The following is a 26,808-nucleotide window of genomic DNA, read 5'->3' as shown; positions in this document are numbered from 1 at the left end:
TTGAACCACACAGCCCTTAACACTTCCATGCCCAGCACCCCACCCTACTTCCTAAAGAAGGAGATGTCTCCATCCATTTGAAGAGGCCAACTGATTTCCAACATCAATTGGCATCAATTAAAAGAACAGAGGGGCACTCTGCACTATGTTATTAGAGTTGACTGGTAACTAAGTTTTAGCAGCATTTAGAACCTTTTGCTCAGAGAAGGCAATGGCAGCCCACTGCAGTACTCTTGCCTGGAAAATCCCATGGGTGGAGGAGGCTGGTAGGCTGCAGTTCATGGGGTCGCAAAGCGTTGGACATGACTGATCAACTTCACTTTCACTTTTCACTTTCATGCATTGGAGAAGGAAATGGGAACCCACTCCAGTGTTCTTGCCTGGAGAATCCCAGACATGGCAGAGCCTGGTGGGCTGCTGTCTACGGGGTCGCACAGAGACGGACATGACTGAAGTGACTTAGCAGCAGCAGAATATTTTGCTAAGTAACTTTGCCAAGCATGAAAATTACTGTGGACATCTACCTCTTTGGCTGCCCAATAAATGATCCCCTTTTCTATGATAGAGAAATTTCCCACTGTGAGAATCCATGGGGGGCGGAGAGGGGGTGGACAAGATTTCTTTTCATTATGGAAGCAGGGAGGAGCCCAGCTTCTCTCTCCCCTTACCTCCCTTTCCCAGGATGGGTTAGAAGTAGAACCTAAGGTGGCCAACCTGAGGCTCTCAGGATCCAGTGGAGGCACTGCCTAGCACCCAGTGTGTCTGGGCTGCTTCTGAGAAGGTCACAGTTAAGGTTCCAACCAGTACTCCCAGTCAAGTTCTCACCACCCTGTCAATGCTATGAACAGTCCAAGATTCCTCAGTAATTTCTTTCTCTGGTGAACTCAGTCAAAGTCAGTTTCTATGATTTTCTGCAAAGAATCCTCACTGGACTTACCAGAGGATAAAGAGGTATCATTTGCTAAGGCTAATGTTTGATGGGAATTTGGATGATCAATATCAATAAGTCCCCTACACATGAACAAGTTCTGTTCTGAGAGTTCATTTATAAGTCCGATTTGTTCATAAGTTCAACAAAGTTAACCTAGCATCCAAATAATACAATCAACTATATAATACCGTGGGCTTCCCTGGTGGCTCAGATTGTGAAGAATCCGCCTGCAATGCAGGAGACCTGGGTTCGATCCCTGGGCTGGGAAGATCCCCAGGAGAAGGAAATGGCAACCCACTCCAGTAGAATTGCCTAGAGAATTTCATGGACAGAAGAGTCTGTCAGGCTACAGTTCATGGGGTCACAAAGATTTGGACACAGCTGAGAGACTTTCACTCACTCATCTAGTACTGTACTATGATAGGTTTATAATACTTCTCACACAAATAATACATAAAAAACAAACACAAAAAATAAAATATTTTTAATCTTTCAGTAATGTACTTTTAAAAGTAGTACAAAGTACTACTAGTACTTTGTAGTGTTACTGTAGTACTGTACTCTATAGAATACTGTAAAGTACACAAAAGCACAAGCATTTGTAGGCGTTGCACACTTGTGACAACGCATGCCAGACACAAGGACTTCTGTGATTGGGCATGCGAATGCATGTTCTCATCTTTGAAAGCTCACAACCTGAGGGTTCACAGGTAGGAGACTTACTGTAGTTAGCTGACTTAGAGAAGCAACAGGGAGTGTAAGGGTGACTCCCTTCTCTGCCTCCCCGCCCCAAGTATGATCTGGAATAAAATTCAATGCACATGGCAGTTGGGGCATGAATCACCCCATTAGAATGATGCTGATGCAGCATCTTGGGGGCTCAGAGACAATGAGCTTCGCAGTCAGTCAGTGGTGGGGACCACGTAAGAGGAAAGAGGCATTTGCTATCACTGATGTCCTGGAAAGGACTCCCAGCGTGGGAGTCACAACAGCGGGATTCTGGCCCCAGCACTGCCTAACTGGTACTCAAAGGAGGCTCTGGGACCAGGGGAACTGACATCCTATGGGAACAAAGTGTTAGAAATGCAGAATTTTAGACTCTGCCTTCATTTAGAATCTACGGAGATTTAGTAGATTTAGAATCATTTAGAATCACAACCTGCATTTTAAGAAAATAATGAGATGATTCATACAGACTGATTTGGCCAAAATTCTTTCCTCTATTTCTACTGTATTAGTGACATAATCAGTGCCCTCTCTGTACATGGCACTGGGCTAGAGCTACTGCAGAAAACTAGCTGATCCCATCTATAGCTCACATGGGATTAAGAGATTGACTTTACATGTCATCAGCTACCTCGTATCCAGGAGCGGTGAGGGGCGGGTATTTTTGGCTGCTATAAAAACCAAGGGGGAGCAATGCTCAATGAGTAGAATCCCTTTAGGTTGTATTGTTAACAGAGGCTAAAAGGAAATGATCTGTTTACGCCTTTATGCAACATCTTTATAAGTCTGAGCACAAAGACAATCAGCAGCTGCCAGTAATTATGGTGCCATGTGGGTACCACTGACCTCACATTGGCCTCCATGGTTACATCATATGCTTCAGAGAAAAATACTGATCATTACAGGGCAAACAGGTAGAGTGAGAAGGAAATCAGAGAAACACACAGCTTTCTACACAACAGATGTAGAGGGAAGAGGAGCAGAGGGAGAAGGGAAAGTCTGGTCCGCTATGGTTCAGGAGGACACGAAACCTGACCCAAGTGTGATAAAGATTAGGCAAAATTAACATCCCTTTATTCTGCATGTTGGAGTCTGTTGGTTCAAAGGGGATTTTAATATCAGAAACAAGCATTATCAACAAAGCATGTAAGTAAATGGCTCTTGAAATGTATCAAATTTTTGATATGTAATGGGCTCATTAAATGATGCTTAAATCTCAGCAACCTGTTTCCCTAATAAACTCACAAGTAGGTATTCTGTTAGTTTCTGACTCTGAAATGATTTTCATTATAAATACAGACATATTCTTATGGAGGAAAATATTCCAGAAGATAGACTAGAAATGTTTTAGGTAAGAAGGGACTACGCTATGTATGTTTATGGCTGAGTTCCTTCTCTGTTCACCCGAAACTACCACAACATTGTCTGTTAATCGGCTAAGCATTCTAAGTTGCTTCAGTTGTGTCCGATTCTCTGCAACGCTATGCGCTGTAGCCCGCCAGGCTCCTGTGTCCTTGGGATTCTCCAGGCAAGAATACTGCAGTGGGTTGCCACGCCCTCCTCCAGGAGATCTTCCTGACCCAGGGATCTTCCTGACCCAAGGTTCTTATGTCTCCTGCATTCACAGGTGGGTTCTTAACCACTAGCGCCACCTGGGAATCGGCTACACCTCAATACAAAATAAAAAGTTTTTAAAAAGAAGTGACTATGTTAATACCCGCCCAGTGCCACTGTGGATATCTTTAGATTAGAAAACGAGAATGCTTTTTAAATGTTCTATGATGTGACTCCCCCACCCCAGCTATAGTTTATGGCTTTCTTCACATGACAGGAGGCAGCTCTAAGAGGTACAAGGACAGGAACTGCATCTGCCTTTTCGTCAGTTCTTTCCACAGCATTTAATATAACACTGGCACCTAAGTGTTGAGAAAGAATGAATGGATCAGTGAACCAAACAAAACATAACCCACAACTTATGATTGAAGGGGGAGACCTGGTACAGTATTTCAAAGCTGCGGCAGAACTATGCAGAGAAAAGGACTTTTTTCTCCAAAAGACAAATGGTACCATCGTCACTTCATAGCCTTTTCCAGTTACAGAAGGCACATGGTTCCAGGTGTATGAGAATATATCTGAGGTATTCTGGGCCGAAAGCCCTAGGATCCTGCAATAGTCAGGTCCCATGTTGTTTCTATGAGCTTTTTCATTTGAAAGTTAAGGAAACTGGGACCCAGAAGGTTAAGCAGTCTGATTCAGGTCTAGTTCAAGTTAGAAGAGCCTGGACTGGATCCCAGGCTGGCCTCCCCTGGTTCATGCTTCTTTCCCCTCCAGAATGTTGACACCCTCACTCTAAGGGACAATGGTGAGCATCTTCATAGGAACATAGTCAGTTAACTCGGTATATTCCCAATGCACTTGTCAGGGCAAACTGTGATCTCGTTCTTTAGATCATTTGGGTGGTAGAACTTCTCTTTGTCTACTTAAAGTATTTCAGAGACATTTATGGGCCCCCAAGGGCTTCCCAGGTGGCACTACTGGTCAAGAACCTGTCTGCCAATGCAGGAGACATAAGACATGCAGGTTCAATCCCTAGGTCGGGAAAATTCCCTGGAGAAGGGCACAGCAACCCACTCCAGTGTTCTTGCCTGGAAAATCCTATGGACAGAGGAGCCTGGCAGGCTACAGTCCATAGAATCACAAAGAGTCAGACATGACTAAAGTGACTTAGCATGTACACATGCATGCACATTGGCCCCTAAATGGATCTAAAGTGACCACTGCTTTACAGTTTGTGATCCTAAGGAAGAGCAGCCAGGTGAGTTCTTCCGAAGAGGACCAGATAAAATACCAGACAGGGTCTCTACTTCAACGTCCACTGAACTTACTGCTCTGTTTCCCCTACTTTCTTGCATATAGCATTTCATCACTCCAGCTGCATCATTAATGCAGAGCGTCCTGGCTCCGTACAGACAAAGAGTGATGGTGCGTGAGAATGGAATCCATAGAAGGTCATTAACTGCCCAAATTACTGGGTAAATTCAAGCACCTAAATACTTTAGCTCATAAATACACCTGGCTTCTAAAAAACTGGGGCAGGGAGGGGAGAGAAAGAGGGCAGTCACTGAAGCCAAAGTGACAATTCAGGTGACTAAAGAGAATAAGGTAAGGAAAGAGGGTGGATGGTTCAACTCCAAGGATTTAGACAATCCATCTCCAATGAAAACACTTACAGAGAAGGCTCTGCTTATAAACATCTTTCTTTACCTTCTTTTTGGATGGATTTTTTAATTTTCCTAAAGAGTCCAGGTTATTGAAAATAACCACACTGCTCATGTCTCTTGGTTAAAGACATGTCAAAAATTCTAGAAGAACACTAACAACTAAAGCCCCAAATAGCATAATGTCCTTCATCAATCTCATCTCAGAGGCTTTACCGACCCACAGAAGTCCAGCTGCTTACACATGCAATTTATTACTCCTTCAGCGAGCCCTCTTTGGGATTCTCAGCCATGTGGGATATGTCATAACAGTATAGTAACAATCATCCCTGGGCTTCCCAGGTGGCCCTAGTGGTAAAGAGCCTGCCTTCCAATGTAGGAGAGAAAAGAAACACAAGTTCGATTCCTGAGTCAGGAAGATTCCCTGGAGGAGGGCACAGCACCCCACTCCAGTATTCTTACCTGGAGAATCACATGGACAGAAGAGCCTGGTGGGCTAAAGTCCACAGGGTCACAGAGAGTCAGACACAACTGAAGCAACTTAGCACAACAACCATCCCCTCCATAAGAACACACTTATAATATCACCTGGAAGAAATGCAGGGCTGCCGACACCACAGTCTATACATTTCACTTCCTGGTTTTCTTAGTCCTCCCCTCATCTGGTTATCATCTTCCAGGAAGTCCCAACCAGCAACAAAAACACTGAACTGTGTTGCATCGAAAAGATTTCAAATGAAACCAAAACAAATTCATCTCACTGCTTTATGGCTCCTTCCTTTTCACTGCCCAGTGTCTGTTCTCCTTCCAAGCAGCTCAGGGAACAGCCCATCTTAATTGCCACACACATCATATTAAGTATTACTCTGCCTTCTTCAAACTGATTTTTGGGTTTATTTGCATGTTTTTGATGTCGTTTTGTCCATTCCATGCAACTTGCAGGATCTTAGTTCCCCGGGGCAGGAACCTAGTTCCCCAGAGCTGAAAGCCTGGAAGCCTAAGCATTGGGACTACCAGGGAACTCCCTGAATTGGATTTTTAAAATCCATTCCCTGGAAAAAGCGGTCTCTGGAAAAAAAATTTTTTTTCACAATTTCTTCTTACAAGTAAACATGGCATTCACTGTATTTAACAAACATACGCCAGGTATCTGGTTGAGGGATGGGGGGCAGAGAGGGATAAAAAATCAAGTAAGCTATAATCCCTGTCCAAGAGAGTTCATACTCTCACAAAGGAAGATGGGCAGAGGCAGCAGTGCCATTTAAAACAATAATGATAGGGACTTCCTGGCGGTCCGGCAATTAAGAATAAGCCTTACAACGCACAGGACGTGGGTTCGACCCCAGATCAGGGAACTAAGGTCCCACGTGCTGTGTGGCCACAAAGCCTGTGTGCCACAGCTACTGAGCCTATGCACTCTGGAGCCTGCATACCGCAGCAGAAGATCCACATGCTGCAGCTAAGGCCCAGCACAGTGAAAACTAAAATAAAATGATTCTAATCACTACATGATAACAACATTATAGTAGCAAGAAGAATGGAGAAGGAAATGGCCACCCACTCCAGTATTCTTGCCTGGAGAATCCAAGGGACAGAGGAGCCTGGTGGGCTGCCATCTATGGGGTCGCACAGACTTGGACACGATTGAAGTGACTTAGCAGCAGCAACAGTAGCAGCAAGAATTTATACAAGGTGAAACTGTGGAGTATACACTTAATCAGCTTACAAAATACTTCTGTCTTTATATCAGATTTGGTCGAAGGGAAAGCTGACTTCAGGAGTGGGTGGCCCAGGCAATGACAAAGAAATCCAGCTCTCTCAGAAGCATCCTAGGCTTGGTTTAATGCTCTCCTGTGCATCTTAACAATTTCTTAATCAGGAGCCTGCATTTTCATTTGGTGCTAGACCCTTTAACATCTAGCCAAAGCTCTGGTTTTTCCAGTAGTCATGTATGGATGTGAGAGTTGGACCATAAAGAAGGCAGAGTGCTGAAGAACTGAAGCTTTCAATATGTGTTGCCAGAGAAAATTCTTGACTTGGACTTCCTTGCAATCCCTTGGACTGCAAGGATATCCAACCAGTCCATTCTAAAGGAAATCAGTCCTGAATATTCATTGGAAGGACTGATACTGAAGCTGAAGCTCCAATACTTTGGCCACCTGATGCCAAGAGTCGACTCACTGCAAAAGACCCTGATGATGGGAAAGATTCAGGGCAGGAAAGGAAGAGGGCGACAGAAGATGAGATGGTTGGATGGCATTATCGACTCAGTGGACATGAGTCTAATAAGAAAACTCTGGGATGTAGTGAAGGACAGGGAAGCCTGATGTGCTGCAGTCCACGGAGTCACAAAGAGTCAGATACAACTGAGTGACCACACAACAACAAAGACCCTTTAAATTATGTGGTTGGGGCTGCTTTCAGGCTAAGATCTGCAAACATCTGTCTCTGGCTTACAAACAGCTCTCTTTCACACAAGCGGCTATGGTCAAATGAGAAAGCCGAGGGGCAGAAGAGGACACGATACTTGTTCAGTGGAGCCTCCAGTTGAGAAGGCGACTTCCTCCTCACAGAAGAGGATTGAAATGATGTTGCTGATGACCTGAACTCATATATCTCTGCCCTTATCATCAATATCTTAGACCTTCGGAGTCAAAAGAGAACCTCGAGGACAGAGGCTTCATTTTGGGGTAAACAGCTGGACATTGGGGTGACTCGTCAAAGAATGAACAGTTAGTTCTGGGAAGACAGGATAAAAACCAAGTCTGTTGCTCTTTCAGCTACATCAAGTTCCATTTGATGAGAACTGTTGAACTGCTCTGTTCACTGCTCGTATGTAATTAATACCTGGTTGAACACTCAAGTATGTATGTATGCATATGTAAATGAAGGAACAAACCAAAAAGGCAAAAAAATAAATTATTTCTCAGGAGGCACAGAATCTAAACATTTCGATGTTTCCTTTACTTAAACTTTCTTAAAAATCTCCAGTTTTCTTTTTAAGCCCTTCAAGGAAGGAATGCCTCTTTGGAAAAACACCAAACAGGGACCGTAAAATAATGATGATGATGATAAGAGCAATAACACTGATTTAGAACATGACAATAGAGGAAGGCGGAGAGATCTCAATGGCAGCCGACTCAGATCTTACATCCAACAGAATTCAGTAATAAGTCTCCTTGCCTGGTAACTCTCAAATACATGAAACCTCAGTCCAGGGCCTGAATGTCTGTCAGATGTGACGAGAGATGCGTGTGTTCAAGCCCACAGGGTTTCTTGACACATGGGTCGATATTTCAAAAACAAAAAGATTAGACCAATGCATTACAGAGAAGGAATTTTTTTAAATTGTCTTTTAAAAGAGAAAAGTAAAAGAGAGACCATTTCTGTATGGAGTGCTTATGACATTGACTAAAATGAGCGTGCAAAGACCAAGGACTTTGAATTATGTTCCCATTAAAACAACCTCAAAAGCCCAAGGCCAAATCGAACACTGAACTCGTGAGCCCTGGGTTGATTAAGAAACTTCCTTTGTGGTGGGTCACTTGAGCCAAGTCTCAATCCGTCCTGTTCTTTGGCTTTAGCAAAAGCCAAAGGGGTCCTCATAGACACTTATACCTTGTAAGTCACTGCAAGGAGGAAAGTAGCTCATGATATGCCATGCATGAAAGAGTGCTGGGTATAAAGTAAGTGCTCAGTACATGTTGTCTATTTATGGGTTAAGTCTGACCAAGTAGTGTTCTGTGTTGTAATGTCTGCAATGCTGAACTCGAGAGAGAGCTCCCTCAAAGAAGGCAGAAAAATATACACACTGTGGAGATACCAGACACAAGCTCAAAAAAGACTGTCTACAGGCAGGTGACTTAAACCTAAGCAGCACCTCTTTCTCTGAGCACCTCCCCCAATCACTCCATGCACAAAACAGGAATACACACACCTACTGCGTGCTATGCAACGTGGAAGGTGCCAGGGAACACAGCAATAAACCATCTGCACTGGCCTCCCACTGCTGTGCTCACAGACCAGCCAGGAAAGTGGTGAGCAGGCATGGAGTGGGAGCTGAGTAACTGTCGAACGAACGGACTGATGGAAAATAATGACCGAAAAGAAAAGAAAAACCAAAGAACTATAAGTAGGCTCAATGGATTTTTCTGGTGAGATTCATGACAGATTCCCCAGAACTGTTCCTGTCAGGGTCAGAGGGGCAAGGTTGAGGGAAGTGAACCAAAGATGAAGATCTGCCCAGCAGTTAACTGCAAAGCCCGGGCAGCCCGATGCTTCTTTTAAGACGGGCCTCTATCCGTAGCCATGTGTTTGATAGAAGCGTGGAAAGCTGGCCAAATGGGTGATCTTATCCTGAATCCAGAAGTGCGAGACTGCCTGTCACTCACTGTCACCCCCACAAGTGGGCCAGCCAACAATTTTCTTGAGATGCTCACAGACACCCAGAGGACGAGATGGAGCACCAAATGAAATGTGGGGAGTGGGAGGGAACCGTGAGTGACAACCATCATCTCTCCCCAGGCTATGAAGACAGATCTGGGCAACCGAATGCAAATGAATTATTTTAGCCAAATGTTCAAAAGAGTAGAACATTTATCCACACAATCAAGGTGTCAGAGACCACACAGACGTCTTCATTTGGAAAATGGGCAGACTTATCTCTGTATATCCACATCTGGTCCACCCCTTCCAAAAGTCATTTCCAAAAATGGATTAGGACTGGAGGATATGGGAGAAGAGAAGAGAAGATGGTGGCAAAAATGTCTATCGAGTTTAAATATATAAAGAAGAGGTAACAGAGTGTTCTTCAACAGTCAAGCAGACTGATTGATGAACACATTTCCTGGACACACAGCAGTGGAGACACGATTAGGAACTGGGTATATTGAGATGTTGAGGAACTAATAAATCTTTAAAGCTACACTGAAATATAAGGTGTGTATTTGTGAGAAAGAGAGAGAGAGTGTGTGTGTGTGTGTGTGTGCGTGCAAGAATGTATAAGGGAGGGAAGGAGGTTGAGGAGAGATGAGGAGGGTGGGAAGGAGAGAGAAAAAGCAAACGCCTAGAAGTGGTAATTAGCTAGATATTAAGATGGATTTTAAGCTTTGCAGTGGTGCTAGTGATAAAAAAATCTGCTTGCCAATGCAGGAGACACAGGAGACATGGGTATGATCCCCGGGTTGGGAAGATCCCCTGGAGGGGGAAATGGCAACCAACTCCAGCATTCTTGCCTGGAAAATGCCAGGGACAGATGAGCCTGGTGGTCCATGGGGCTGCAAAGAGTTGGACACAACTGAGCACACACACACAAGATGAATCTTACCAAGTTCACTGGTCATCCAGAAGCCAAAAATAAAAGGTAGGGAGAGGCTGAAGACATCTGTTTTCAAAAGTACCCTTCCAAAGGGGCCTGACTCAGGAAATACCAGTGAAGAACAGCTACATGCTGCAAAGTCTCATTCCTTTGTCCCTCCTCTTCCTTTATCGGGGCATCATAGCGATAACTGTATTCATCCCTTAAGGTTTCTTTGGTGGCTCAGGTCAGAATCCCAAAGCTCTGCATCATCCTATCTGGGTCTTAGTATTCTGACCACTTGAAAGGCTTCATAGCTCATTTTTTAAACTGGAGCAGTGACTCTCAAACTTAAGTAATATGGACCACATGTGAAGAAGGAAATACCCATGTGGAAAAGCATTAAGTAAATGTATTCCCTCAAATTATTTTTATTGAAATGTTACTCCTTATGCACAAATAGAAAATTTTAAAAACCAAAGAAATGTCAATGACTTTGATTTGAGATCATGTTTTGCTAAAAGCCATTGGTCCAAGTTGAGTTCTACAGTAGAAAAACAGAGCTCTGTTGGGTTCCATATTTAAGATTTTGGGGGTCCTTTAACTTCCTTTAACATAAGAAGGTTGAACAAAAAGTTATTAGGAACTTCAAAGTTTTCTTTGCAAGCTCAAGATAATCAGACTTCGGCTTCCCCAAATGTAGACCAGGAAGCAATCCCTTCATGCTGATTTTACTGAGTAGTCACTTGGGTAAATCTGAAGAGGTACTTTGTTCAAATGAAGATAAGGCTAGTTCTGAGGCATTGAAAGCTGCATTAAATGGTAGCTAATCCAATTACTGAGTCTGGGAGCAGAGGGAAACAAAGTTAGAGCAGACACCAGCTAAGACTACTTCCAAGAAATGTGGCAAGCTGACATATAAAAATGGGAATCCAACTCATGACATACACATGGTACCGACTGCCTGGACTCACAGGCACAAAACAAACATCAACAGTTATGAAATCCACCGCTTTGCTCGGTCCTAGGAGCATCATGAGAACCCAGAAAATGCTTTTACAACTGTTCTTGGAAACAAGAAATGAAGGAATTTGGGTTCACATCTGTGGACATCCAAAATCCAGTATGTGAGACCCAGAGCTGGCAGCAAGTGTGCGGTAGTACAGAGAGACTGAGGAAGTTGTTCAAGGACACTCAGTAGGAATATAAAGCTAATACTCCGGGGTCCCCCTGGTGGTCCAGTGATTAGGCGGCCACCTTCCAACACAGGGGATATTCAATCCCTGGTCGGGGAACCAAGATCCCACATGCCATGAGGCAACCAAGCCGGCACACTGCCATGAAGAGCCCACATGCCACGGTTAAGACTGAACGCAGCTCCAAATAAATAAATCTAAAACAAAAACCTAATACTCCTAACACTCTTCCCCCTTCCTCGCTCTCTCACATCCAGCTGCACTGGGCTTCCCGCTGCTCCCTGACTATACTCTCTTGTCTGCCTCAGGGTCTTTGCACTGACTGTCCTCCCTTTGTGGTATATTCTTCCTCTATTTCACAAGACTGGCACCTTTCTCTACTCCTGTTCTGCCTAAAAGCCCTGCTCAGAGAGCCCTCCTGGTCTCAGTAGATTCAGTCACTTTCAAGCACGTCATAAACCTATTTTAATTCTCTGTATAGCCTTCATGACCCATGTATATTTTAATCTAGGACTTCCCAGGTGGCACTACATTGGCTAGTTTGTTTACTCTCTGTCTACAGAATATAAGCCCCATGAGAGCAGGGCCTTTCTTGGTCTTTTTTATAGTTTTATCCCATATTCCTGAATCCCCCAGTGGCTTAGTGGTAAAGAATCTGCCAGCAATGCAAGAGACATGGGTTTGCTCCCTGAGTCAGGAAGATCCCCTGCAGGAGGAAATGGCAACCCACTCCACCTTGCCTAGAAAATTCCATGGACAGAGTTGCCTGGAAGACTACAGCTCATGGGGTCTCAAAGGGTCAGACACGACTTAGGGACTAAACAGCAAATGACAACACCCACATGCCTGAGCCCATTTTATATGATCAATCAATAGTTTGTTAAATGAACAAATGAATGAAGAACTGCATAGCACAGGGCATAGAAAGGTGATGCAACTATCCCTTCTATTCAGCTCTGCCCACGATCCCCCTTTTGAACCTGTTCATTACACTTTTCTTATTTCGTTTCCAAATTATCAAGTCCAGACTCCGGCTCACAGGCTGGGTGGGGAGGGCCTGGCTCCACCTGGGGCTGCCCGCTTCCCAGGGCCATGAACCCTCCCCGCCTGGCTCCAGCTCTGAGAACCTCTGCCACCATCCTGCCAGCACTTCCGCTCTTGACTCCAACTCTGAACAAAGGTTAGCTTTCCCACCCAGAACAGCCTGTGCCTTCTCTGATGTGCATTGCTTCAGTACAATGTTTTGCAACCCCTTGAGTCTGAGACACACCCGCACCCTTTCAGAGCCCCCCTCCCCACCGCACCCCAGCCCCTGACACAGAAGCCCGGGATCCTGAGGAGCTTGTTTTGTTCTCCTCCATCTGTCCCCAAATAGTGAGTAATGTCTTTAAAAAAGAAAACAAAACAAAACTCTTTTACTTGCCTTCAGGAAGAAGGGGTCCAGGGAAGCAGACAGGCAGGGTGGAAACAGAGCTGGCTTTAATAAGAGAAGAGGGAGGCAGGCAAGCTCTGGGCCTCTAATAAGGAGAGATGGGAGGGCCTGGGGAGCTGCCCACGAGTGGGGAGAGGTCCCCAGGGCTTTGGCGGAGACCAGGAAGCCATTGCCCATTAAGCTTCAGTGCGGAAGCTCTGGAGGCAGTAGCCACTGGGGAAATTTCCTCCACGGAATGTCACACTCCACTTCCCTTCCTTCTCATCTTGATGACCCTCTTTGCTTTCGTCTGTCTCTTCAAAGGGCTCATGCCTTTCAGTTTGTGGCTACAGAATGAAAGCCGATGGGCAGTGAATTCCCAGGGAGTTAGCCAGATGGGTGCTTTGAAAACCCAGAGCTCCAAAGAGGAAAGGCGGCTTGGTGGAGGGAAATAAACTAGGAATTTGGGATTAACGTATACATACTATTACATAAAAAATAGATAAACAACAAGGGCCTCCTGCATAGCACAGGGAACCATAGTCTATATAATAACCTATAATGGAAAAGAATCTGAAAAAGAATAGATATATGTGCACAACTGAATCACTTTGCTATATGCCTGAAACTGACACAGCACTGTAAATCAACTATACTTCAATTAAGAAAGAGCGAGATAAAGCAAGCAAGCCCAGAATTCCTCCCTACTCTGGCTTACACTGCAAGTAAAAGGAAAACAGAATTAAGTACTGTGGGACAGGACATGGGTCTACATGCTTCTTATTTTATTATTAATTTTTAAAGCACAGAAGCTTTTCCTCCACAAAAATGTTAAACCTCAAGATATAAGAACAATTAAGAGCAGAGGTCGGGAGCCACAAAGCTACTCCAGTCCTCTCGCCCTGACTTGATCCCACACGTTCATCTAACCTAGGGATTCTTGAGGATTCAGCAGAACACAGCTTACAGAGCATCCTCAGGGAGAAAGGCTCAGAGCTTTGTTATCAAAACAGATCTGGGCTTGAAAATCTGCTCTGATGCTTACTAAACGCCGGTCGCCTCAGTTTCTTCATCTCTAAAATGAAGACCTGTAAACCTCCTAGGACGGTGGTGAGAATTAGATGGTCATGGGCATTAGGGAGCCCACCCCCCTGGAGCGGCTCTTAGGAAACAACACAGCAGTTGCCGGGGTAGAGGGCAGATACCATCACTGCCACCATTAAGCCCCTGATTTTCACTCAGTCATCTTTCCATTCCTCAGACCCAAGTCTTTTTCTTGCACAAAATCCTGTTTAGTCACCTATCACGCTTACAACCCTGCGGCACTCAAACTCTGTGTTCTTGAATATCCCAATGCAAATATGTATTTTGGTAACTCATACCCTTATTTTATATGTTTTAATGTTCAGACCTCTGTCACAGTATCTTAACACAGGAAATCACAGGTACAGAGAGAACTCGGGTTGTCAAAACACTTGGTTGTAAATTTGAAGGGCAGGTATTTAATATTTAATGACAACCAACCTCGATAGCTCAATGCTGTGTTCAAAGCTCCCTGTTTCTTGACAGAACGCCAGGCAGAGGGGAATGAATGAACTGCTTTTATCAGCTCTTACCTAAGACAACACAAGGGCTAAGGAAAGAGAGGGCTTGTTCCTTTTTCAGATCAGCCCATCACCCCACAAAGCCTCTGTATTTGGAAAACTGTGCACCCATATTTGCTCAAGTAAAATGGTGGCCTGATTTGGCAACATAATTCCCCTGAGATGCATGCAAAGAACACAAAATGGATGCTGGTGGATGGGAGGAGAGGGTTACCTTCAGGACTGGAACTTCCCAGATTACCCTCTGGTTGGAGTCTGCTCTCAGCCAACACCTCCAGTGGAGTACTGATCCAGAAGCTCTAAATTCCACTGTCAGAACTACTGATGGAAAACGCCTGCCCTGTCCAGACATGATAGTAACCATTTGCATGAGTTATCTTAAAACAGGAGGTCCTGGTAAGGAACATGAAACTAACAAGCTACCACCGACCAGAAGAATTTGGGCAAGGTCAAAAGGAGAGGGAAGACTCCAGTCCAAATGTCCTATTAACCTCCCAGAATCCTTCTTGCTGGAATTCATCTTGGCTGAACGATGCACACACCACCAGGAAGGACCCTGAGTCAGAATGATGGGCCAGAGACAACCAGGAAAACTAACCCCGTGATCATAAAACCCGAGACCGCGAGCCACGTGGCAGCACAGTTCTCCTGGGCTCCCTAACCCTGCTACTGTCCCCCCGGGCGCCCCTCCTCAATAAAATCTCTTGCTTTGTCAGCACGTGTGTCTCCTTGGAGAATTCCTTGTCGGATGCTAGACAAGAGCCCACTCTCAGGCCCTGGAAGGGGTCCCCCTCCCTGCGACAGATGTACTTGAGACTCCTCACGTCCCAACCAGTCTCATAAACCTCCACTGGTCAAGAAGACACTCCAATGGAGAAATAAACGTCCATCTCATCAAAAATGACCAAATCTTGAGAAAACCAAGCTCATCATCCACAAAGTCAACCCGGAACCCTGACATCACAGTGATTTATAAGACACAGCAATAAGAAATGCCCCTTTAGAACTGTCTACCATCTCAATTCTTTTCCTGCAAGATAGTAAATTTTCCTTATTGTGTAACCTACTTGGGGTTGGGCAGTCTCTTATATGTGGCCTGAAGCATCCCGATACACTCAGTCAAGCCAGTACCAGCCACACAGATCAGTAAACAGCACCAGGTTATCACTACTATCTTTCTCCATCTCCTCCTCGACTCCCTTCCCCACTGCTACTTCTGCATCCAACATCCCTCCAGAAAACCCTGTTTAGCTAATTCAAAACCCTTTTTTAAGAAATTTATGCTTGTTTGGCAATTTTTCCCAGCATGGCTGTGTGTATTTAATATGATTAACAGCTTTAGTCATTAAACAGCGCTTTCTTTAAGAGGATTGCACGAGATTACCCTTAGGGTCTCAAGCGGCAGTCACTGCACAGACTCGTCCACAGCCAAGGTAATGGAAGTTCATCATCATGTAACAACTCCACTCAGGACTTAATACGGTCGATGACACAACCCATAAAAATATTCTTCCTAAACTAATCAAATCATTAAAATGTCAGCTTCCACAGCAGACACTCCGCGGCGTGAAGGCCCCTGGCCCAGAGTCAATGCAAATGCAATCTCGCCAAATTGTCCTGATTTATGAAGCCTGCCCGTCTTCACGCTGCCCTCTCCCTGTGGCTCAACTCGGCCCACCTGAGTGTAGTCATCCCAGTGAGCGAATCAACAGGCTGGAGGCCAGCAGCCGGCACACAGAGCCAGCTGTGGTCAGAGTGACTCCCTCATTAGCTGTTCCCGCGCAAGAAAGGCTGCAAGGTTTCCCCTGAACTCAAGGGGCTTCAGAGCATCCTGCCATTTGTTTCAAATCTGAGGCTGGATGAAAAATAACTGTGGTGCGCTTTGTGCCAGAGTGAGCACTGAATCGGGAGAGAAAGAAGAGACAGGAACACACACTGGTTTGTGGTCTATAGTTTATTAACAGAGTCTGATTAGGACAACTGCTTCCTGGGGATTCAGTAATCTGCCTTGTATTTTTAAGGCCCTCTATTGGAGAACTGCTTACTTTAGTCAGAGGCAGCCTATTTCAGAGACTGACTCTCTGAAACCACACTGATCAAAATAAACAGCTGGTTTAGTGGCCCTCTTCTCTGGAATGACAGGATCAGAAATCTCCCTAGGAAACATCCCCCTGCACCTCACCAATCCAAATCCAGGGCTTCACATCTGCACACTGCCTCTGGATCTCCAAAATCATTTCTGGACCACAATGCCATGTGGTCTGGTTGCCCTCAGCCACCCGGGGCTCTTTAAATGTAAATTAATTAAAATTAAAGAAAATTTAAAAACTCAGTTTCTTCATCAAACCAGCCACACTTGGAGTGCTCGGTGGCCCCATGTGACTTACGTATGGCTGGTGTGCTGGACAGTGCAGATTTCAGGAGCAGGCCAAATCTCTGAAAATCCCCTACCTGTTCAAAGTGGTACGCTCAGAATTATTTTTATGTTGCAATAAAATAAACTTGGACCTCTTGCCCACCAGTATCCTTTAATATGAATGAAGGCTAATGCAGGAACATAAAAAAGTAACTCAAGATACACAGATCAAAGAAATTTGGGGAATATTTATTGAGGACTCATTATCTGCCAGGTACTGGACCCTACCTGTCTTATAGCTTCAGTTCCCAGAGAAACCCATCAAGTATTGATCAGTACCTCCCCAGTCCAGACCACTAGCTAATTCCCAAATAAATTATTCCCTCACTTCTTTTTCAGGCTGTTTCTTTCCTTTGGAAGCCTCTATCACCTATGAAAACTCAAGGCCTCACTAAAATGCCACCTATTCTATGAACCCCTCCAGAAGACTGGTTTTTCTGCTGTTGTTCAGATGCGAAGTTGTGTCTGACCCCAAGGACTGCAGCACCCCAGGCTCCCCCATCCTTCACTCTCCCGAGTTTGCTAAAATTCATGTTGAGTCAGTGATGCTATCATCTCATCCACTGCCATCCTCTTGTCTTTTTGCCTTCAATCTTTCCAGAATCAAGGTCTTTCCCAATGAGTTGGTTCTTCTCATCAGGTGGCCAAAGTACTGGAGCTACAACTTCAGCATCAGTGTCACCAGTAATAATATTCATAATGATATCTAATATTTATAAATTCCACCAGGCTATATACTTTTACATGGATAACCTTTTTTTAATCCATACCCTGTGAAGTGGGTGCCATTGTTACTTCCATTTGACAGATGAAAAAAAGTAAAGCCAAGAAACTTAAAGTACTTGTGCAAAGTCCCAATGCCAATAGTAACAGAGCTGGGATATGACCTAGGGCTGGTGAACTTCAGAGACCAAACTCTTCCCCAGCGCCCTAAACGCTTCCCTCATTGCAGCACATACCTCATAATTCCTCTGATTATTGCAAGTTTTGTACACCCCTGTCTCAATCCCATTTCCTTCCCTGGATTATAAACTCCTCAAATGCAAAAACTACAGCTCATTCATTGTTCCCCTACCCAGCCCACAAGAAATAGAACACAAGGAAGAAAAGACCGTGGGGTAAAAGAATGAAAGGACAAGTGTTTTCATGTGACTCCTGGACTAAGAGCGCAACTTTCTGAATCTGGTTCTAGACTAAACTACGAGGTGGTAGTCCTTTTCCATCACGAGAGAGGATTCTTGGGTCAGCCACAGAGGCCTCAGCTGTCCTCTGAACAATTTTCACGGCTGGACCAATGAGCCATGACATTCAGTGACACGAGCCGGAATTTACCAACTGCCAAGTTCTGGGTGGCAGCCAGAGTGGCATTCAGGACGAGATGCTTATTTCAACTTCATCTTGCAGGGGGCCCAGTCCAAGCAGGGAGCGGATGACAGCAGGCTACCTGCCTGGGCTCACGAGGGAGATAAAGTCAGGTGACATTTGGGTTGGGGGGTGGGGGGAGGTGGGGGGGGTGCGGGCAGGAGGAAGAAAACACAAGTCCAGACAGAAGACTTAGATTAGGCTGTAAAATCTCCATGGCTCTGGAATTCTGGGGAGCAAAGAACAACAGGCGGAGCTAGCATTCCTGGAAAAGAACCCTCGCCCCCAAATTGGGAAGGTTTGGAGGAAAAGCCCCTTGGGGACAAAGCACACGGCAGCCTGGAAGAATGTTCCAGCTCATTTCAATTCAGAGAACCTTTACTAGAGAGCTACAGAGGGACAGTCCTGGGGCCTGGGGAGCAGCTATTTAAAGGTGAATTAAAACATACTGTGCCTTCAAGGAGAAACTCATTAGTCTAGCAGGGTGCCTCACATTAAGCCATTTCACAGTGCTACAAAGTGGATCTTGATAAGGCTTATAATGAGGCATAAAGAAAAAGCAGAGATGGTAGATAACATCATTAGCTGAGAATGAGGACTTCTGGGCTACAGAACACTTCACATGGTGTTGGGCATGTCTGGGTCTTGAAGGATCAGTAGGAGTTTGATTGGCAGGTACAGTTGAAGCTTGGTGGTCTGACCAGATTCACTTTATGCTGGGCCAGTACAGTCCTCCCTGTGCGGTGAGCACCGGCTATTAACGTCTCCAGAGAATGCCCTAATAGCTGAGGTTATAAGTGTCACCTCCAGCGGCAATCCTGAATGGTTACCTCCCTGCACACAGAAGGTAGCCCATGTCTGATCGACACCAAGATACAAAGGCCCAGCCTTGTAGCCTCAAGGTGAGATGACTCTCAGGCCAGCCAGGGCTGAGGTGTGACTACAATGAACCTACAGTCCTCTTTGCCCAGCTTCTTGCCCCATCCTCTCCTGCTTCCTTCATGATTTCACTGGTTTCCATAGTGAATATTCTCTCAGTAAATCACTTGCATGAGAATCCACATCCAAAGAACCCTACCTACGACAGCGGGCAGGCAGCAAACAAGGAAGAGAGACTGTCCAGGGGAGCAGGGATGTGGATACCTGATGAATACAGAGGATGTCCAGGTGGATACCAGGTAGCTCGAGCCCCAGGAGACGTGGGTCCAATCCCTCAGCTGGGAAGATCCCCTGGAGGAAGAAACGGCAACCCACTCCAGTATTCTTGCCTGGAGAACCCCGTGGGCAGAGGAGCCTGGTAGGCTATAGTCCAAAGAGTTGCAAAGGGGTCGCAAAGAGTCAGACACAACTGTAGCGACCAAGCATGCAAGCCTGCAGAGGTGAGTATCAAATGTCATGGTAGGAAGTCTATTATGCAGAACGCAAAGCCACTGGCAAGTTTTAGAGAAGCAGAGGAAATCAATCAATGTCTAATTTGCCAAGCTTGAAAATGGGGACTTGGCCACCATAAACTAAGAAAGGGAGAAAGATGATGGGCCAGGCTCATCACTTAAAAACAAAAACAAAAAACTGATGATCTGGGAAAACTCCAGGAAGGCTGGAGCTAGGGGAGCAACAACAAGCTGGAAAACGGTTGGATTCTTCAGGGTCAGCTTCAGAAACAGCCTTGCACACTAGTCACTAGGGTGGCAGGAAGCTAAGGCCTTCGCCACACATGGTGCAGACCGGGCTGATGGTAAATGCACCTTTTTCAGCCCCAACCCCTCACCGACCCCTTAAGAGGGCAGGCACAGAAGGGCTCTGTTTCCATTTCACACCCTTGTACCAAATCCTCAGCTCCTCCAAAATGGGTCCTTCAGAAAGCATTCCATGCAAAACTCACTGTCTCTTTTCTTCATGGGACTCCTCATTTTATAATGAAAAGTCCGGGTGAAAATCACAACGTCCAGCCTCATGCCGTCCAATGTACGACACAGGTTAAGAAAGGTCACAGCAGCTGAGAGTCTCAGGCCTCCCCGCCCTGTCACTCACCCTGTGAATGCCACCACTGCCACCCCCGCTAGTCCTCTCTGCCGTTTATTCCACTAGGCACTGTGCTGAGACTGCAATCCGCATTCCACACATTCAACACACATTATCGTCCTACTTCCAGACAGGACAACTGAGGCTCACAGAAAGTATATCAACTGTTCAAACAGTCAGGACACAAGCACAGGGCAAACTGTTTTCACAGTCCATCATCTTTCCACCACCTTCTGCTGCCTCCTTATCCGCACTGATATCCAAATGTTCCAACTTATTCATTTGTGCATGGAGGCCACATTAATCCCTTAAACCTCAGTTCCTCACCTCTTTAATCTCAGCTCAAGGTTCCCTCCTTCCATTAAGTCTTCACTCCGAATAAATCACACTTTTCTCTTCATCTTCCTTGTACAGAGACCATAATCACACCCCCTGGATACCTGAGGCACTTACTTATTTACTGTACCTTTCCGAGGTTACAGTAACTTTCTCACCTATGAGACTATAATGGCACAGAGGTCAGACCCGGCCCATATCTTTTATATCCGCAGAGCCTAGCAGGGTGGCTGATGTGAGTAAATGATCAAATTTCTACACTCACAAATCCACCAAGTTCTGCTGATGTAACAAAACTGACATTTGATAAAAAGTCAGATGGCGTGGAGTCTACTCCTAGCCCTGGGCATGTAGAAGTCATATGAGCTTGAGAAAATAGAGAGCATCCTCGGATCCATGGATCATTGGAACAGGAGTCCACTGGGTTGAAGCTCTCCGGTAGTTACAAGGATTCTTTCCAATCTATAGTTGATACACATATTTATGTTCAAACAAAACAGTCCCTATATCATTTTCTATAGCTCCCTTAAATGTATGAAATGTTCATGGAGTAAGGAAGCATTTATCTAGGCAATTAAAAAATTGGTTTTATTTAAATCTTTAATGCAAATATGATATTTTGCCCTAAAGCATCCAGATTTAAACCATGAATACCCCACCATGCCACTGTAACTGGTTTGCAGATATAGCTTTCTTATTCCATCTTTATTTAAAGGTAGAGATAGAAAATTCATTGCTCTTAATGTTCTATAACCAAAGTAGAAACTGTCTTCTCTCAAGTACACTGCTTGAGTACATGTAACTGCAACACTGAAATATTCACTAGAAACGTACCTTACTTATGGCAACCAATCCCTAAAGGATGAAAGGATGCTTGCACTTGCTCAGTCATGTCTGACTCTTTGCAGCCCCATGGGCTGTAGCCTCCCAGGCTCCTCTGTCCATGGGGTTTCCCAGGCAAGAATACTGGAGTGGGTTGCCATTTCCTACTTGAGGGGATTTTCCTGACCCAGGGATCAAACCTGCCTCTCTCGTGTCTCCTGCACTGCAGGCAGATTCTTTACCACTGCACCCCCTGGAATTCCCTAAACATCCCCTAAAGTAAGTCTTCCTATTTCTGAAGAACCAAGCAAACTGCTGTACTTGGGTTTTGTTTTTCTCTTGCTTCCAGAAGATCACTATGTCCAGAATATTCTCTTTCCTGGAAGATCAGCTCCTTGTCATCAGAAGATTCTGCCAAGATTTATGACCAATAGTGAGAAAATAGATTGAATATGTAAAAGAGCTCTTATAAAATAAGATAGAGCCACAGTAACAGCAACTCAGGCAAAGAACATGAGGAGGCCCTTCACAAAAGAAAAAAAAATGCATACAGTCAATAAATAAAGGAAAAGACTTGCAACCTCACTAGTAATCACAGACATACAAGTTAAAGCAAGGGAGCTTTTTCAGCCTAACAAATGGGCAAGAAATTTTTTTTCATAAAATAATTGCCTGATACCAGCAAGAGTGGGAGTAAGTAGAAATTTATAAACTGCTGGAAAGAAAGTGGAATGGGAGGTCTTTTGTGGAGAAAGAGCCAAGGAGGTGCACAAAGAAATGGCTGTGTTTTTATAATCATAAGAATCATGATAAAATCATATATGATTATATCAATAAATTATAGTCCACATATGCCAAGGAATACTAAACAGTCACACAGAAAGAAGGTTTACAGAGGTATATTCAATAGAAGGGAAAACTGTCTATGGTAGACTGTCGGGTAAAAAAGAGACAGCAGAGATGATATTCTTGCAAAAGAAAGTCCACAATGATGAACCTATGTGCAGGGCAGGAATAGAGATGCAGACACAGAGAATACACTTGTGGACTCAGCAGGGAAAAGAAAGGGCGGGGCAAACCCAAAGAGTAGTGTTGACATACATACAATGCTGTGCGTAAAATACACAGCCGGTGGGAAGCTGCTGGGCAGTGCAGGGAGCTCCGCGCTGCTCTGTGATGACCCACACGGGTGGGAGGGGGGCAGGAGAGGGCTCAAGAGAGAGGGAATGTATACTTACAGCTGATTCACGTTGTCATACAGGAGAAACCAACACAACATTGCAAAGCAAGTACCCCCCTGTTCAAAATAAATTTTTAAAAAAGAGAAAATTAAAAACAAAAAGGAAAGTACATGAGCCCAGATACAGTGTGTGTATCCGCATATGGACACACAGGTCACAATCAACAGGAATATCTGAGAGGTAAGACGATGGTAAGTGCTTTCTGTTTTTACCGTTAATATTTATTACCAGTGTGATAACCTATTTTGTTTCTAATTTGCCAAGTGAAATAGGCCAGAAGCTGGGGAGCTAGGGTGTGATACCCCCACCTCCTTGAACATCCAGCTGGTTCTTTAGGCCTCATATTCCTAATGTCATTGCTGCTCTGGCTGCAGGGTAAGCTATGCTATAACTCTAGCAGGTCTAGTCAGCAAACCTCACCAAGCTCCATGGCCTCACTTCCACTGTCTGTTTCCCATTATACTGACTGTCCCATATACTGGCTGCTTAGTTCCAATCATATTTCTGAGACACTCTCTCAATTTCTGCCTATGGAGATGTAATAGATCCAAGGCTCCAGAGGGATAATACTAGACACAGAGATAATAGATACAAGATACAAGGCTCCAAAATCACTGCAGATGGTGACTGCCGCCATAAAACTAAAAGACACTTGCTCCCTGGAAGAAAAGCTATGATCAACCTAGACAGCATATTAAAAAGCAGAGACATTACTTTTCCAACAAAGGTCCATCTAGTCAAAACTGGCTTTTCCAGTAGTCATGTATGGTAGTGAGTGTTGGGCTATCAAGAAGGCTGAGCGCCGAAGGATTGATGCTTTTGAACTGTGGTGTTAGAGAAGACTCCTGAGAGCCCCTTGGACTGCAAGGAGATCAAACCAGTCAATCCTAAAGGAAATCAGTCCTGAATATTCATTGGAAGGACTGATGCTGAAGCTGAAGCTCCAATACTTTGGCCAGCTGATGCGAAGAATTGACTCACTGGAAAAGACCCTGATGCTGGGAGAGACTGAAGGCAGGAGAAGGGGATGACAGAGGATGAGATGGTTGGATGGCATCACCAACTCAATTGACATGAGTTTGAGCAAGCTCCAAGAGTTGGTGATGGACAGGGAAGCCTGGCGTGCTACAGTCCATGGAGTCGCAGAGTTGGACATGACTGAGCAATTGAACTGAACAAGGGAGATGGGGTTGTGCGGTTTTCTTAGTTGCACTCAATAACTCAGTTGTGTCCGCCTCTTTGTGAACCCATGGACTGTAAGCCCAACAGGCTTCTCTGTCCATGGAGTTCTCCAGACAAGAATACTGCAGTAGGTTGCCAGTTTCTACTCCAGGGAATCTTCCTGACCCCGGGATCGAATCCACGTCTCTAGAGTCTCCTGCACTGGCAGGCAGATTCTTTACCACTAGCAACACCTGGGAAGCCCTTTATTAGTTGATATTCCCCTCTACTCTCCCTTCCCTGATAGCTCAGGTGGTAAAGAATCCGCCTGTAATGCAGGAGACCCCGGTTCAATTCCTGGGTCAGGAAGATCCCCTGGAGAAGGGATAGGCTATCTACTCCAGTATTCTTGGGCTTCTCTTGTAGTTCAGCTAGTAAAGAATCCACCTGCAATGTGAGAGACCTAGGTTCAATCCCTGGCTTGGGAAGATACCTGGAGAAGGGAATGGATACCCACTCCAGTATTCTGGCCTGGAGAATTCCATGGACCGTAGTCCCATGGGGTCGCAAAGAATCAGACACATCTGAGCGACTTTCACTTTACTTCACTACTCTACCTTTAACTACAGGAAGTGAAATGAGTACAGGGAGTGGAAGGCCCCTGAGGCCACATGTGGTCCTGGTACTGAGGTACTTCTTTTCTACTCTTCAGAGCTATTGACTTTCTTTCCCACTTGATGAAGGTGAAGAAGTGAAGCAGATGACAGCTTTGCCTCACTACAGCTACGAGGCACCCAACACTCTACTTAGACATGACACACATGATGAGTTTTATGACAGAACTTCCCCATGACTGTTAAGCTAGAAAAATTCAGATCATGGTTGGAATGCTTCCCAAGGAACAACATACATACTTAAAAAACAGACTCTTTACCATCTGAGCCACCAGGGGAAGCTCCATTAAAAGAATAGGCAATTTTTATTACTGATATGGTTTCAATTTTTAAACCTACTCCCCCAAATTCAAAGTACAACAATTCAAAGTACAACAACAATTATATTTGTTATATAATTTGTTATAACAATTGTTATAATTGTTATAACAGCAACAACAAAATAGCAATGATACAGCCATTCTTGGGGTCACAATGAGATATGATATGATACGACCTATGGGTGAAGTTCTAAAATAGATAAGCCCATTTGCGTCACCACTTTATTGATGAGGAAACCGGAAACCGAGGCTTGGAGAGGCCAAATAACTAAGATCATATGGTTAGCAGGTTTGCAAAATGAGAAACGGATGCCAGCAGTCCCAATATCTGTAACATGTCACCCTTCCTCAATCAAATCATCACCCTCCCTCTGTGAGCTCCACGTTAGCCCCAAGAGACTCTGGCAACTTTCCCAAACTGGACTCCACAGCTTCCCTTTGGTGGCCGTTTGGACAGAGAAGGCCAAGTTTAATGGATCTGGGGGACCCTATCTTCCTCTTTGAGATGGACCTTCTCATAGGAGTCTAGCGTCACAGAATATTTGGCAAGTGTCTGTTGATGTTTAAGATTCCCATGTCACGTCTGTGGAAACTGCAATGGAATACTAAAAAGTGTGGTTGGGGTTTAGAGGGAGTCCAGTTTCATTTGGATTTGTTTGCAAGGCACATTTGACTTGACTCTGTTTCTTTCCCTTTGGCATTAAAGCCTAAGTAACGATTTTTTTTTTCCACTTGACATCAGAGTTCTGAGCAAGAACCAATAAAAGGCAATGTGACACTCTAGAACAGTGGAATGCCATACCTAAGTGCTGCGTGGAGCTCAGCACCCTCTGGGGCTTGTGTCTGAAGCTGGTCGGTCACACGGGAGGAAAGTACAGACAGGCCAGGGCCTGCAGAGACACAACCAGGGGCCCGAACAACCCACAGGAGCCAGCACGTAACTTGGGATCATAAGGCAAGCAGACAAAAAGCTTTGTCAATACAAAGAGCTGAGCCCTGGCAGGAGGACCAGAAGCAGGCCTGAAACTTGTCTCAGCACCAGGCATCCATCCAGGGGAGCGGGAGACCTGGGGCTTTTTAATTATTAACATCTCGTGTTCCCGTGTGGACTTTGCCATTGGCCCTTAGGCCACCTGGCACAGTCCTGAGGGAGTTTCCACCCTCCTCTTTGGGGAAAGTGAAACGTATATTGGGGAATAAAAAAGCATTGACTTCTGGCCCCTCCTTGACAATGCTTCCTTCTTCCTTCTACATTGCTTCATGAGCTTCTCACAGAGGACACCATGTGTGCCTCTGAAGCCAATTTCAGGACATTACAATCATGGGATGTAATTTTAAGAAGTACACACATGAGATGCCTGAGCCAAGCACTGTTATAAAGGAAGCGCCTAAGCTTTACGTAGAGATCTGCCCTGTCTTGTTTAAAGGGACCATAATAAGTGATTAATTCCACTTAGGATGTGAGGGAGAGGAAAAGGCAGACGTGATTATACACACACAACACACATAAACTAGGAAATAAACCACCCTCAATGGGTAAACACACTTCCATGCCAGTGACGGAAGGATAAAATGTTCTGTATTCAGTGGCCTAAAGATCTCACAGATAGTTCAGGATTTAAACAATAAATTATCCTTGACATTTTCCCCGAGTCACCCTTTTTCTTTCTTTCGATTTCTTGTGAGATAATGTTTAGAGGAAAAAATACACAGCCATGTCTTATAACTTTCAGAAATCAGCTACTATGAATTAAACTTGATCCCCTCTGTTTAGAAGGGAGCATTGCTCTCGAGCGCTGGCAGAGTTGCTTGTCTTGGGAAAGCACAAATCATCACTCAGTTCTGAAACTTTCTGGAACATGATGACACGTTTACCACAAACTCCTCATGGTGTTCTCAAGGTCCTCCGTGAAGCAGTGTTAGGTTCCCAAATAGTCAGTGTCTTGATCATTAACTTCAATCGCATTTTGCCAGCTATGTGAGAAGCACTGCCCAAAGAAACATTATGCTCAACAGAAAAAGAGTGAGCGTCCTCATTTTTAAGGAGCTCAAAGTCCACTGGGGGAAACAAG

At 44.9% G+C, this 26,808-nt stretch overlaps 1 protein-coding gene across 1 annotated transcript in view; it reads right to left on the bottom strand.

Moving 5' to 3' along the window:
• EXT1 (exostosin glycosyltransferase 1) overlaps positions 1 to 26,808 on the bottom strand; it is a 313,610-nt gene that overhangs the window by 120,866 nt on the left and 165,936 nt on the right. The window lies entirely within an intron of this gene.

This window comes from Bos indicus, chromosome 14, assembly GCF_029378745.1.
Source record: "Bos indicus isolate NIAB-ARS_2022 breed Sahiwal x Tharparkar chromosome 14, NIAB-ARS_B.indTharparkar_mat_pri_1.0, whole genome shotgun sequence".
NCBI classification, from domain to species: domain Eukaryota; kingdom Metazoa; phylum Chordata; class Mammalia; order Artiodactyla; family Bovidae; genus Bos; species Bos indicus.
This window is presented reverse-complemented; position numbering and strand designations above follow the sequence as displayed.